Source organism: Castor canadensis, chromosome 8, assembly GCF_047511655.1.
Source record: "Castor canadensis chromosome 8, mCasCan1.hap1v2, whole genome shotgun sequence".
NCBI lineage: Eukaryota > Metazoa > Chordata > Mammalia > Rodentia > Castoridae > Castor > Castor canadensis.
Window position 1 is genome coordinate 18,177,228 of NC_133393.1, and position 15,359 is coordinate 18,192,586.

At 37.3% G+C, this 15,359-nt stretch overlaps 1 protein-coding gene and 1 pseudogene across 3 annotated transcripts in view; one reads left to right on the top strand and one right to left on the bottom strand.

Annotated features, from left to right (window-relative positions):
- Positions 1-15,359, bottom strand: part of Zfand3 (zinc finger AN1-type containing 3) — a 313,724-nt gene that overhangs the window by 94,513 nt on the left and 203,852 nt on the right. The window lies entirely within an intron of this gene.
- The window catches only part of LOC109678863 (high mobility group protein B1-like), a 96,958-nt pseudogene continuing 96,436 nt past the window's right edge, over positions 14,838-15,359 (top strand).

Sequence of the window (15,359 nt, forward strand, 5' to 3'; positions counted from 1 at the left end):
AAGCAGAGTTCATGCTTCTGCTCATGGAAGCCCTCCCAATTTGGTCCTCTTTGTCCTATAGCTTCCCCCTCTATATAGGAGGGTAGCTCTTGACTTAATGAGCTATTCTTACCCTTGATTCTCCATCTCCATTCAGTTCTCAGGCTCACTATCTCATAACAGGGTCACACACCACCAATCTTTAGTGCTCCTTCATTGACGTCCTGTTGCAAAGTGACCACTACATTTGTTTAGAAAATTCAACACGGAATGGGGTAGTAGTAACTTTTGAGACACACTCTCCCTTAAATAAAACTAGCAAAAAGTTCAGCACAGAGTATTATTCAGACATTACTAAACATGGCAAAGTTTAAGAATGTCACTCTTTCCCATAAAGAAAAAGAGACATCAGACTGATTTAAAGTAAGAGAATTTTTATTTGAAGGATGAAGTGATAGGCTTACTAACAATTTATTACATCTGTTGAAATGTATCATCAAGGATGTTCAGAGAAAACCACCATGATTTTCACAAGATCAGGGCTAATTTTAACCTAAGGTAGCAGAAGAATACATGATGCTTATGTAATTCATGATCCCAATAGGTATCTAATAGCAGAAACAGTATTCTTTGTGAAAATCACTGTAATAGTTATGGTAAAGCTGTAGAATAATACAAGGAAAAACTTGCAGTTCTTTACTTCAAGACTATCAACTATAGACAAACAAGATTTCCCCACTGGTGAGAAAAGCTCATGTGCAATCAATCTACATACCCTCTGTCATAACACAATATTTAGAAGTGCAGAAACAGACCACTTAAATTCAAATCCAGGCTCTTCCTCTAAACAGCTATATGACCTTGGAAAAGTTAGTTAACTTCTCTTGTTTCAGTTCTCTGCTTTTCTAACATGAGAATAATAAACACCTCTACCTCATAAAGTTATCGTGCAGATGATACATGTTAACGTCTTAAGTTACCACACACTGAGTCTCCAACTATGATTGTTATTTTCCTGCTTATCTGCACATAATTAAAAAATCTGCTAGCCTGAGAATCTGGCAATGAAAATAACTTACCTGTTTTGTCAAAAAAAACTAAACAGAGAACTACCATATCATCCCACTATACCACTCCTGGGTGCACACCGAAAGGAAACCTTTATACTAGTTTATTGGGACACTAATCATAAAAGCCAAGTTATGGAATCAGTCTAGGTGCCACTCAACCAGTAAATGGATAAAGAAAATATATATACACAATGGAGTATTAGTCAGCCATAAGGTAGAAATCAAGTCACTGCAGTAAAAGGGATGGAACTGGAAGTCATCAAATTAAGTAAAGTAGGCCAGATGCAGGAAGACAAATATGGCACATTGTTTCTCATATGTGGTAACAAGAGGGGTGAAAAACAGAAATAGGGACTATTAGGGAAAGGGAACAGATAGAGGAAAAATGAAGCAGGGAGTAGTACAGAGCTTGGATTCTATCAAAGCACAATATGTGCATGTACTGAAATGTCACAGTAAAACCCATTAATTTGAATAATTCGTGTTTGTAAACATAATACAAAATAAAAAAAGAAAATTATTTCCCTGTTGTCAATAAATGACCAGAATGAAATTCTACCTAAGTCCTTGGCTTCATTAATTAATAATACATTACCGATCCAGCGGATCACAAACTCAAAACATTTTCAGATATCATAAATCTGTGAAGTCAGCTGGTCTAAGACATTAGGTGATCATGTTTTGAACACTGAGTAATTACGCACATCTGGAAGGAAATGATTTATCAGATATATGTGACATGGACGTAAATATCAAATACAAAGTAAAGAGGTAATATAAAGAGAATCGAATAGACTTATACAAAAATCCTGCCTAAGCTACTTAAAGCCTGTTATGCCCGCAAGAGTTATTTAACATATTTATATTTCAGTTCTCTTATCGGCAAAAATGTTAAAACCTACTGTGTAGGGTTGTTGTGAATGGGGGATAATACAGGTGCCCTTCATGAAACAAGTACTGACTATATTTTTTGTTTTGCAGTGCTGGGTATTAAACCAAGGGTCTTGAGCATATCAGGCAAGCCCTCTACCACTGAGCAACATCCCCAATCCCTAAACACATATTTGTAATGACTAAAAATAAACGCAAAAAAATTGAAGCAGGTTTAGAAAATTCTTAACCTAGGGTTCTTATAACAGTCAGTTTAAGCAAATTTACTCAAAATAACAAGTGACCCCAAAATCTAGAGGCTTTATAACAACAATGGTTTGTTGGGTTTTGCAAATTTTAGAGACTCATTGAGGGTAAACAGCATCTCTGCTCCACATGTCTTCATTCCAGGGACCCATAATGAAGGGGTGGTTCTAAATAGAACATATTTGATCTCATGGCAAAGGAAAAAGAAAGAGATGGAATCACGTACAACTATTAAGGTTTCTGGTCAAGAGATCATATATGAACATTCCATCCTCTTTTATTAGTTAAAAGAAGTTACATGGCTAAACCTGAGGATGAACACAGGCAAGAATTACGCCCTGAGAGAAACAACAAATATGTGGGAAAAATAACAATCTTGGGTTAATAATATGTGCACAGAAATTTCTACTTATAATTTGAGTAATGACAGTCAGTACTGTATGTAAGCATACAGGCACATTTTTTTCCCCACAGAAAAAGGAACATAGATAATATATTCTGAAGAGTAGCATGGACCAAAAATAAATCAGACTGGGGTTGAAAGAAGTCAGGTCTCAAAACGTATGGCCATTACTAAAGATTTTATTATATACTATATTTGATTTTTCCAACTGCTGATTACTGGACACTGGACTTGGGAAATAATGTGACCTTTGCATCAGGCTGTATTAAATTCTATTGCTGCCTTATAAAAATAAGAGTATATGAATGCTGCAAGTCCGTATTAAGCAGATACTAGCTTATTGACAAAGTCTTATCCGAAACAACTGATTTCCAGGCAATGAAAATCCTACTCTTTATAAATATATCAGATGATCTGACCCTGATTCAAAACTTTGGGTTTTACATGAACAAGTTTATTTTATTTACTTTTTACCAATTTTAACTGAGGCTTCCCTCCTGATTCTCAAATGGACACAAGCTACAACTAAAGCAACATATTAAAACACTCTATAGCTCCCAATCAAAGAAAAAACAAGTTATTATAAAGCCCTTCTAGGGGCAGAGGATGGTGGCCAAAGTCTATAATCCCAGTACTTGGGAGGCTGAGTCAAGGAGGATTGAGATATCAAACCCCAAACTCTAAAGTTGGTACAGGAAAGAGTAGGAAATACTCTGGAATTAACAGGTATAGGCAAGAACTTTCTCAAAGGAACCCCAGCAGCTCAGCAACTAAGAGATAGCATAGATAAATGGGACTTCATAAAACTAAAAAGCTTCTGCTCAACAAAAGAAATGGTCTCTAAACTGAAGAGAACACCCACAGAGTGGGAGAAAGTATTTGCCAGCTACACATCAGACAAAGGACTGATAACCAGAATATATAGGGAACTCAAAAAACTAAATTCTTCCAAAATTAATGAACCAATAAAAAAACGGGCAAGTGAACTAAACAGAACTTTCTCAAAAGAAGAAATTCAAATGGCCAAAAAACACATGAAAAAACGCTCACCATCTCTAGTCATAAAGGAAATGCAAATTAAAATCACACTAAGATTCCACCTCACCCCCTTTAGAATAGCCATCATTAGCAACACCACTAACAACAGGTGTTGGCGAGGATGCTGGGGAAAAAGGAACCCTTTTACATTTCTGGTGGGAATGCAAACTAGTACAACCACTCTGGAAAAATTTTGGAGGCATCTTAAAAATCTAAACATAGATCTACCATATGATCCAGCAATACCACCCTTGGGGATATACCCAATAGAATGCGACACATGTTACTCCAGAGGCACTTTACGCCCATGTTTATTGAAGCACTATTCACAATAGCCAAGTTATGGAAACAGCCAAGATGCCCCACTACTGATGAATGGATTTAAATGTGGTATTTATACACAGTGGAATTTTATGCAGCCATAAGAATGAAATGCTATCATTCGCAAGTAAATGGATGGTACTGGAGAACATCATTCTGAGCGAGGTTATCCTGGCCCAAAACACCAAAAATCGTATGTTCTCCCTCACATGCGGACATTAGATCAAGGACAAACACAACAATGGGATTGGACTTTAATCACGTGATAAAGCGAAAGCACACAAGGGAGGTATAAGGATAGGTTAAGACACCCAAAAAACTAGGTAGCATTTGTTGCCCTCAATGCAGAGAAACTAATGCAGATACTTTAAAGCGACAGAGGCAAAAAGGAGAGGGGAACCAGGAACTAGAGAAAAGGTTAGTTTAGAATTAATTTAGAAGGTAACACACATGTACAGGAAAACAATGTGAGTCAACTCCCTGTATAGCTATTCTTATCTCGACTAGCAAAAACCCTTGGTCCTTCCTATTATTGCTTATACTCTCTCTTCAACAAAATTAGAGGTAAGGGCAAAATAGTTTCTGCCTGGTAACGAGGGGTTGGGGGAGAGAGGGAGGGGTGGGGTAGGTAAGGGAGGGGTGGGGGAAGGGGGTAGAAATGACCCAAACATTGTATGCACATATGAATAAAAAAAGTACTTAAACTAAGTACTATTTACTTCCTAAAGCGGTAGTAACAATAAAGTATTATAATCTTATTTTTTATGTGAAGGATTTCGTGAGAATAAACACTTGAAATAATCTGTTTATATCTGTAACTATACTGATGAAACCTCCAAAAGAAGGAAAATTGCTATAAGAATGTATGAGTATATTAAATTAGCACAAAATTTTACAAGGAATGCATCGGAATATCTGTATAGGGAACCACAGTTACAGATTTTATTTCATTTTGTCTTTTAAAGCAGAGAATGCACAAAGAAACTAGGTAATATATTAGCATTTCTGAATAAGAAGACAATAATAATCAATTTTTTTTAAATTTTACATTTCAGAGCAAAGAACACAAGCAGAACTATCAACTAAATAGAACTGAACAGGTTTTAAAGGAAGACATGCCAAGTCTAAGTAACAGATCTAGAAATGTACTAAAAAAGTAATGAGCAAACAAAAATAATCACAGGATGCTTAGAAGGCTAAAGCAAAAGCAGTATAATTTTCTGGACACTTTACACTTCAATTATCTCAGCACAAATCAAATCTAAAAAGATCATCTCAGAAAAGATAAAATTACTTCTGCATCTTCAAACGTACTTTAAATCAAGAGAAAAAACGTTTTCCCAACACAACCAGCCCCCAAGTTCCCATTTCATGAAAGTGATTTACAATTTCACTTGGCTATAATATGTGAGTAACACCACGATGCAAACTCAAAGGAAAGGTCTACCATGTCAAGGAAGGCAGTAACATATTCCAAACTTCTCCTTTAATTTTGTATTTGCCAATTTGATAGAAGCTAAATTCCATTCATCTTTCTTCCCAAAAACTTAAACTAAGTATGGCAAGGAAAAGTGCATCCTCCTCAGTAAAGTTCTTCTGAGGCATTAACTATATGCAGTCAAGAATGAACTGAGTTGAGACTCTAAGCACTGGAGAGCTCAGGTTCTTCTGCAAAATGCCCAAAGGTTTAATACTATTTAGTTCAGACAAAGAGAATATTACCCCACAAAGCTAAAAAAGTTACAGTATTGACTAGTTTTAATTTCAACCAAATTAAAATCCAGCAATAATTTAACTTAATCAATCATGACCATGAAATAACGGTATCATAACTAGTAATTAGTGTATTAGTATAGGTGCAAAGAAAAACATACAGGTCAGTTCAAGGGAGGGCAGGTGAAGGACTGGAGAGATAGCTCAGTAGTAGTGAGACTGTCCACAGCACACATGAGGCCCTGGGTTCAATTCCCAGCATCACAAAATAAAGGGGGGAAGGAATACTAAAATTGGAATGTACAACTAGTAATAAAGGTACAGGTAAAACACTTTGTAATGGATTATTGGACTGGTTTTTGTTATAAACTGTCCTCAACTATCTACATAAGAACAATTCTTCATGACTAGCTCCTCCACACAATGTATAATTTAATTTGACATACTCATATAGTTTTGGAGCTGAAGAGCTTTTAGAAATAATCTACAGGCCTGGGAGTGGTGGGTGACACCTGCAATCCCAACTACTTGGGAGGCCAAGACTGGGAGGATTGAGGTTCAAGGCCTGCCTGAACAAAAAGCTAGTGAGACCCCCCCATCTTAATGAACTAACTGGACACAATGGTTCACACCTGTGATCCCAGCTACTCAGAGGCCTAGCTACGTAGGAGGACTGAGGTCTAGGGCTGACCTGTGGCAAAAAAAAAAAAAGAAAAGAAAAAGCCTATCTGAGAAACAATTTTAAAAGCAAAAAGGGATGAGGATCCAAAATGGTGACTGTAACACAGACGCAGACAGCGTGAACTCCGGGAATCAGGGACCTTGCTCAGACGCTGCAGACACACTTCGCTAAAGTAAAGCACCAGGGAGAGCTGAAACTTCGGCACCCTGAACCCCTAGCCCATGGAAGGCTTCTCCACGTTACAATATACTGAAAGAACAGGCAGGCCACCACCCCATGCTGCCGCCAGCCTACCAAACTTCCAGCCTCCAACCACCCGCCGGCAGACCGACCGCTGCCCTACAGGCCCACCAGGCAAGCCACCCGCTTGCCAGAACGCCAGCTGCTACCCTGCAGGCCCATCAGTCCACCAGCTGCCATCTCCAAACGTGCTTGGAGATCTTCAGCAGACCAAATAGCATAGTTTCCTGCTAAAGACACACTTGGCAAAAAAAAAAAAAAAAAAAAAAAAAACCACAAGAAACAAAACTCCAAAACCCTGAACCCCTACCCGTTAAAAGCTTCTCCATGCCACCTTACACTGAGAAAACAGGACTCCAGCACAGCAAGACGCCGGCTCCAATCCTACCTAGGAGATGCAGACAAACAGGACTGATGCTAAAGGAGTAACACCAAAACTACTAAGATTGAAATTCTACTGTTCATGAACTGGGAATTTTTTTTTTCTTTTAAGTGTTTGTCTTGTTCACTGTTTGATAGAACACCATCTCTCCTTGCTCATTTCTTTGGTTCTCCTTTTTTTTTTCTTTCTTGTTCTTTTTTGTCCTTCTTTCTTGGTTTTGTTCGTTTTACTATTGTAAGTTAGCTAATACTAAATTACAGATAGACCAGGGACAGAAACAGTACCAAGTGGAATGATGGGAAAACAAAAAAGGGATGGAAACCATTCTCCCCCCCAAAATAAATCAGTACAGGATTCAGAAGGAAATGAAGAAAATGGATACTCAGATCCAGACTCCAACAAAACAAAGATAAATTATACCAAGGAACCCAAAAAAGCCTACAAGAACAGCATAAAAAAAGAAATCCTACAAGTAATCAATGAGAATTTCATAGAGATGTTACTAGACATGGTCTACCAAAATGTACAGGAGGGACTCAAGAAATTCCAAAACAACAAAAATAAAGAATATGAGAAAACACAAAAACAAATAAAAACACCAAAGTGAAATAGAGAACACCATAAATACAGAGATTAATGAATTAAGGACGAAAACTGACAATATTAAAGAGGAAGTGACCCATGATATGGAAAACCTCAGAAAAAAGAATGAAACAGAAACACAAAACAAAATGGACTCCAGCAGACTAGAACAAGCAGAGGACAGAATCTCAGAACTTGAAGATGAAATGGAAATTAAAGGAAAAACTGAAGAACTTCTAGTCAGACAACTCAAGACCTGTGAATGGAATATGCAAGAACTCACTGACTACATCAAAAGACCAAGCCAGAGAATCATGGACACTGAAGAAGGAGAAGAGGTGCAAGCAAAAGGAATTTGTAATATATTAAACAAAATAATAACAGAAAATTTCCCAACTCTAGAGAAAACTATGCCCATTCAGGTACAGGAAGCCTCCAGGATACCAAACAGACTTAACCAAAATAGAACTACCCCAAGACATATTATCGTTAAAACAACAAGCACAGAGAATAGAGAAAGAATAATGAAGGCTGTAAGAGAGAAAAAACAAAAAACATAAAAAGGTAAACCCATCAAAATCACAGCAGATTTCTCAATGGAAACCTTAAAAGCAAGAAGAGTATGGAGTGAGGTCTTCTGGGCATTGAATGAAAATAGCTTCAACCCTAGGATACTCTAGCCAGCAAAACTATCACTCAAAATAGATGGAGCAATAAAAGTCTTCTATGATAAACAGAAACTAAAACAATATATGACCACCAAGCCACCACTACAGAAGATTCTTCAAGGAATTCTGCACACCAAAAGTGAAAGCAAACAAAAGCAAGAAAGGGAAGGCATTACCAAACCACAGAAGAAGAAAAGGAAAAAAAGTAGAGAGTAACAATGACTCAGATGCACACAATCAAACCCTTAACAAAGACAACTAAATGACAGGAATCACCACATACCTATCAATACTAACACTGAATGTTAATGGACTTAATTCCTTCCATCAAAAGACATTGTTTGGTAAACTGCATTAAAAAGGAAGCTCCAACAATCTGCTGCCTAGAGGAGACCCATCTCATCAACAGAAACAAGCACTGGCTGAGGGTAAAAGGCTAGAAGAAGATTTACCAAGCCAATAGCCCCCGAAAACAGGCAGGGGGTAGCAATACTTACCTTGGACAAAGTAGACTTCAAACTAACATTGATCAAATGAGATAAAGAAGGACACTCCATACTAATAAAAGGGAAAATACACCAAAAGGAAATAACAATTATCAACCTATATGCACCCAATGTTAACGCAACCAATTTCATCAAACATACTCTGAAGGACCCAAACACATATATAGACTCCAACACAGTGGTAGTGGGAGACTTTAATACCCCCCTATCATCAAAAGATAGGTCATTCAAACAAAAAATCAATAAAGAAATCCTAGATCTAAATCACACAACAGATCAATGGACCTAGCCAATGTCTACAGAGTATTTCATCCAACTTCTGCACAATATACATTCTTCTCAGCAGTTCACGGAACCTTCTCTAAAATTGATCATAACTTAGGGCACAAAGCAAGCCTCAGCAAATATTAGAAAACAGAAATAATCCCATGAATTCTAAGTGACAATACATTAAAACTAGAAATCAACAACAAAAACAGCAGTTAAAAACAGGCAAACAATTGGAAGCTGAACAACACATTGCTCAATGATCAATGGGTCACTGATGAAATAAAAGAGAAAATTAAAAGGTTCCTGGAACTTAATGAAAATGAACACGTCCTACCAGAACATATGGGACACAGCAATGGCAGTCCTAAAAATAAAGTGTATAGCCATGAGTGCATATATTAAAAAGTCAGAAAGATCTCAAATCAGTGATCTAATACTACAGCTCAAATTCCTTGAAAAACAAGAACAAGCAATCCCAAAACAGGCAGGAGAGAAATAATGAAAATAAGGGCTGAAATCAATGAAATAGAAACAAACAAACAAACAAAAAACCATTCAAAGAATCAATGAAACCAAAAACTGGTTCTTTGAAAAAAATAAGTAAGATTGACAGACCCTGGCAAACCTGACTAAGATGAGGAGAGAAAAAAACCCAAATCAGTAAAATCAGAAATGCAAAAGGGGATCTAACAACAAACACCACAGAAATCCAGGACATCATCAGAGACTACACTTTGAGAGCCTACACTTGAATAAATTTAAGATTTTTGAAGAAATGGACAGATTTCCTGATACGACCATCCAAAACTGAACCAAGAGGATATTAATTACCTGAAGAGATCTATAATAAAGTGAAATTGAAGAAGCAATAAAGAGTCTCCCAAAAAAGAAAAGTCCAGGACCTGATGGGTTCTCTGCTGAACTCTATCAGACATTTAAAGAAGAACTAATACCAACTCTCCTTAAACTGTTCCACGAACTAGAAAGGGAAGGAACACTAACTCATTTTATGAAGCCAATATTACTCTCATCCCAACACCAGACAAAGACACCTCCAAAAAAGGATAAAATTGATGCAAAAATCCTCAAAAAAATAATGGCAAACCAAATCCAACACACATCAGAAAGATCATCCACCATGACCAAGTTGGCTTCATCCCAGGGATGCAGGGGTGGTTCAACATACACAAATCTATAAATGTAATACAGCACATTAATAGATACAAAGACAAAAACCACTTGATCATCTCAATAGATGCAGAAAAAGCCTTAGACAAGATCCAACACCACTTCATGATAAAAGCTCTCAGAAAACTTGGAATAGAAGGAAAGTACCTCAACATTGTAAAGGCTATATATGACAAACCTATAGCCAACATCATACTTAATGGGAAAAACTGGAACCACTTCCCCTAAAATCAGGAACAAGACAAGGGTGTCCACTATCCCCACTCCTATTCAATAGTACTGAATTCCTAGCCAGAGCAATTAGGCAAGAAGAAGAAATAAAAGGAATACAAACAAGTAAAGAAACTGTCAAAATATTTGCAGACAATATGATCCTATACCTTAAACATCCAAAAAACTCTACCCCAAAACTCCTAGGCACCAAAAACAGCTATAGCAAGTGGCAGGATACAAAATCAACTTACAAAAATCATTAGCTTTTCTATACATCAACAACAAACAAACTGAGAAGAAATATATGGAAACAATTCTATTCACAATAGCCTCAAAAAAAAAAATCAAATACCTAGGAGTAAACTTAATAAAGGATGTAAATGACCTCTAAAAGGAGAACTACAAACCCGATCTACAAAGAGATCGAGGAAGACTACAGAAGGTGGAGAGATCACTTGTGCTCGTGGATTGGTAGAATCAACATGGTAAAAATGGCTAAAGTACCAAAATCAATCTAAATGTTTAATGTAATTCCCAACAAAATCCCAATGACTTTCATCACAGAGATTGAAAAATCTACCCTAAAGTTCATTTGGAAACACAAGAGACCACGAATAGCCAAGGCAATACTCAGCAAAAAAAAGCAATGCTGGAGTTATCACAATACCCGACTTCAAACTATATAACAAAGCAACAGCAATAAAAATAGCGTGGTACTGGCACAAAAACAGACATGAAGACCAGTGGAACACAATAGAGGACCCAGATATGAATCCACACAACTATATTTTTGACAAAGGTGCCAAAAATACACGATGGAGAAAAGACAGCCTCTTCAACAAAAACTGATGGGAAAACTGGTTAGCAGTCTGCAAAAAAAACTGAAACTAGATCCATGTTTATCAACCTATACCAATATTAACTCAATATGGATCAAGGACCTTAATATCAGACCCAAAACTCTGAAGTTACTACAGAAAGGAGCAGGAAACACTCTGGAAGTAACAGGTATAGATGAGGACTTCCTCAATAGAACCCCAGCAGCTCAGCAACTAAGAGAAAGAATGGGTAAGCTTCTGCACAACAAAAGAAATGGTCTTTAAACTGAAGAGACCACCCACAGAGTGGGAGAAAATATTTGTCAGCTATACATCAGACAAAAGGACTGATGACCAGAATATACAGGGAACTTAAGAAACTAAACTCTCTCCAAATCAATGAACCAATAAAGAAATGGGCAAGTGAACTAAACAGAACTTTCTCAAAAGAAGAAATTCAAATGGCCAAAAAACACATGAAAAAATGCTCACCATCTCTAGCCATAAAGAAAATACAAATCAAAACCATACCTAAGATTCCACCTCACCCGTTACAACAGCCATCATCAAAAACACCACAACCAACAGGTGTTGGTGAGGATGTGGGGAAAAAGGAACCCTTGTACACTGCTGGTGGGAATGCAAACTAGTGCAACCAACCTGGAAAACAAAACAGAGGCTTCTTAAAAATCTAAACATAGATCTGCCATAAGATCCAGCAATCCTACTCCTGGGGATATAATCAAAGGATACTCCAGAGTCACCTGCACACCCATGTTTACTGCAGCACTATTCACAATAGCCAAGTTATGGAAACAACCAAGATGCCCCACTATTGACGAATGGGTCAAGAAAATACAGTATTTATACACAACGGAATTTTACTCAGCCATGAAGAAGAATGAAATCTTATCATTCACAAGTAAATGGATGGAACTGGAGAACATTATTTTGAGTAAAGTTAGCCAGGCTCAGAAGACCAAAAATCGTATGTTCTCCCTCAGATGCGGACTTTAGATCTAGGGCAGATACAGCAATGCTGTTGGACTTAGGTCACATGACAAGGGGAGAGCACATACAGGAGGTATGGGGAGAGGTAGAAAACCCAAAACATGGAAGTGTTTGATGTCCCCACTGCTAAATACAAAGGAGCTAATACAGAAACCTTAAAGTGACAGAGGTTAACATGAGAAGGGGATCAGGAACCAGTGTAAAGATCAGTTAGAGATGAATCAACTTGGGTGGTAACACATTTATACATGGAAGCAATACTAGGAATCTCTCTGTATAGCTATCCTTAACTCAACTAGCAAAAATGCTTTCTCTTTCTTATGCTTGTATCTTCTCTTCAACAAAATTAGAGATAAGGGCAGAACAGGTTCTGCCTGGAAGCGAGGCGGGGTGGAGGGGAGGGGGTGGGGGCAGAGGCAGGGGGGAGAAATGACACAAACAATGTATGCACATGTGAATAAATGAATAATAATAATTTAAAAAAAAAAAGCAAAAAGGCCTGGAGGAATGACTCAAGTGGTAAAGCACTTGCTTAGCAAGTGTGAGGCCCTGAGTTCAAATACCCCAGTAGTGATCAAAGACACAACCAGAATTTTAAAGAAACAGAACACAAAGAAAATATCAGTATATACCGCACACAGTAAAGTTAAATTTTGTTTTATACTTTTGAGTACTTATACTGGATCACAAAGTATACTTATTATAGGTACAGTCAACAATGCTGCAATACCCATGATTTACTACATCATTTTCTACATGAGGAAACAGACACACAGAAGGAGGAAGTCAACTTGTTCTGGGCATCTTAATCACAGTGGCTGGAGCTCAAATAAGAAACATACAAAAATATCTGATCTTAGAATGAAAATGTTCCCCCTCCCCTGATGTTAATTTATAAATTTCCCCAAAAGGTTTTTATTACTTAATACAGTATATTGTGTTAGTCATATGTTCTTCAGAAGTCACCCTAAAAAACTGAATCAGTCATCAGATAGCTGTGAACCATTAGTCCTGAATGGCAATGAAAGAAAAACACTTAATTAGCTCCATCTTCATTTCTTGCTTCTTTCTTGTAAATGGAGGTCCCTAATACAAAATTTCCTTATAACTTCTTGAAAACAGCTCAAGATCTCTCTCTCCCCCTTTCCTTCCTCCCTCCCCACCCACTTTAAGAGTTTGAATGTATCTCCTTCAAACTGGCCAAACCTCCCTGCTTAAACTGACCAAAGATGTTTTAATTTAGTCCACATATTATTTGAAATGTGCATACTTTCAAATCTTACAAATTGGGCTGGGATTGTAACTCAGTGGTAGAGTACTTGCCCAGTATGCCTAAGGCCTGCATTCAGCTCCACCAAAATGAAATGAAACAAAACCACACTTCCAATTTCAATCCAAGAAAACTGTCTTAAGGAAAACCGTACCAACCAGAAGATGTATATTTTTTAAAATAGTAATAGTAACACCAAGAAAGAACTCAGACATCAGATTGAAGGGATTCCCAACAGCCAAACCTGGGACAATTTGAGCATCAAATAATAGGAATAATAGTAATTTATTATAACTTACTAAATAAAATAGACATCCCATGGGTTTATACTGATACAATTAAAAATTGACAAGATGGGAAAGTTTTTCTTTACTTAAATAAAAGAAACTAATAAACAGAAGAAATGTGGTTAATAAAAATCATGAAGATGGGTGCCAGTTGCTCACACCTGTAATCCTAGCTATTTGGGAGGCTGAGATCAGGAGGATTACATTTCAAACTCAGTCTGGGAAAAAAGTTAGCAAAACCACATTTCAACCACTGCTGGGGGCAGTGGCATGTAGCTGTCATCCCAGGGATGACAAGAGGCATAAAACAGAGGAGGATAGTGGTCCAGGCTGGCCTAGGCAAAAAGTGATGCCCTATCTTCAAAATAATGAGAGCAAAAAAGGCTTCAACAGTAGAGCACCTTCCTAGAAAGTAAGAAGCCCTGAGTTCAAACCACCACCCCAACCCCACTGTGAGACATTTATATGGTCTCAAAGTATCTCCCACAATTCCTTATTAATTAGAAAAGGAATGTAATAATTTTATAGTTAAGAGACCTTCTGACGCAATGCACTGAGGAAACAAACAGCATTCCATGGTATTTCTAAAACAGAGAACTTGATTAATGCAAAAAAATCAGGCAAAAATTGAGGAAGAATGAGACTCTACCTGAAAAAATAAAGCAAAAAGGGCTGAGGGTGGCTCACATGATGAGTGCCTGCCTAGCAAGTGTGAGGCACTCAGTTCAAACTCCAGTACAATCCCCCACAAAATAAATAAATAAATAAATAAATAAATAAATAAAGCATCAGATGGGGAAATGACTTTCAGGTGACTTCTCTCAGCTGAGTAACTTTGGAGAACCTGCTTTAGAACACCTTCCTAGAGACCTAAGGTGAATCTTGCCATGCTAAAAAAAATATTCCATTTTATAAACAATTTCTCTTGTATATTATTATTTCCAGTTTCAATTGAAATGGTGTATTTGCTTCAATTTTAGTTGGTAAGATTCATTTAAAGTTCATGTTTTCAAATGTCTGAATCAAATAAAAAGTCATGAGCACTTTCATAAACAGGTAATGGGCCAACGTGCTAAACAGAATCTCCTCGATTGCAATCAAACGACTGCATCGCTTGTCATCACCTTGGCCTTCACCATACAGAAGGAAGCAAAATATGTCATCAACAGGCTAGGGAGCAGTAAGTGCTCTCTAGTAGAGCTACCTCTACTCTTCAAACCCTCAAAGTAGCAATATCAGAGAAAAGGACAGGATGAGATGCAAAAACTAGAGGATTTGGAACCTCTGATTAATCCTTGAAGACCTGCTTGGTTGGCTTGCAGAGAAGCCCTGGAAACCCTCCTCCATGTGTGTACTACCCTGAAGAAGCATAACTAGAGTGTGTAAACTATTCTGCTTTTACTCTCTAACATTTCCATTCTTTGGCACTTGTGCTAATTAGTTCATACCCTTCCACATTATTCCTTCAAAGGTAATACTTAAGATCATGTGAAGGAAAAGTCACTCCCTGCAAGAAAAGTTTAAAGATATACAGCCTGGGAAAGTATTCCTTGATTCACCCAACTGTACAGTAAACTTTAA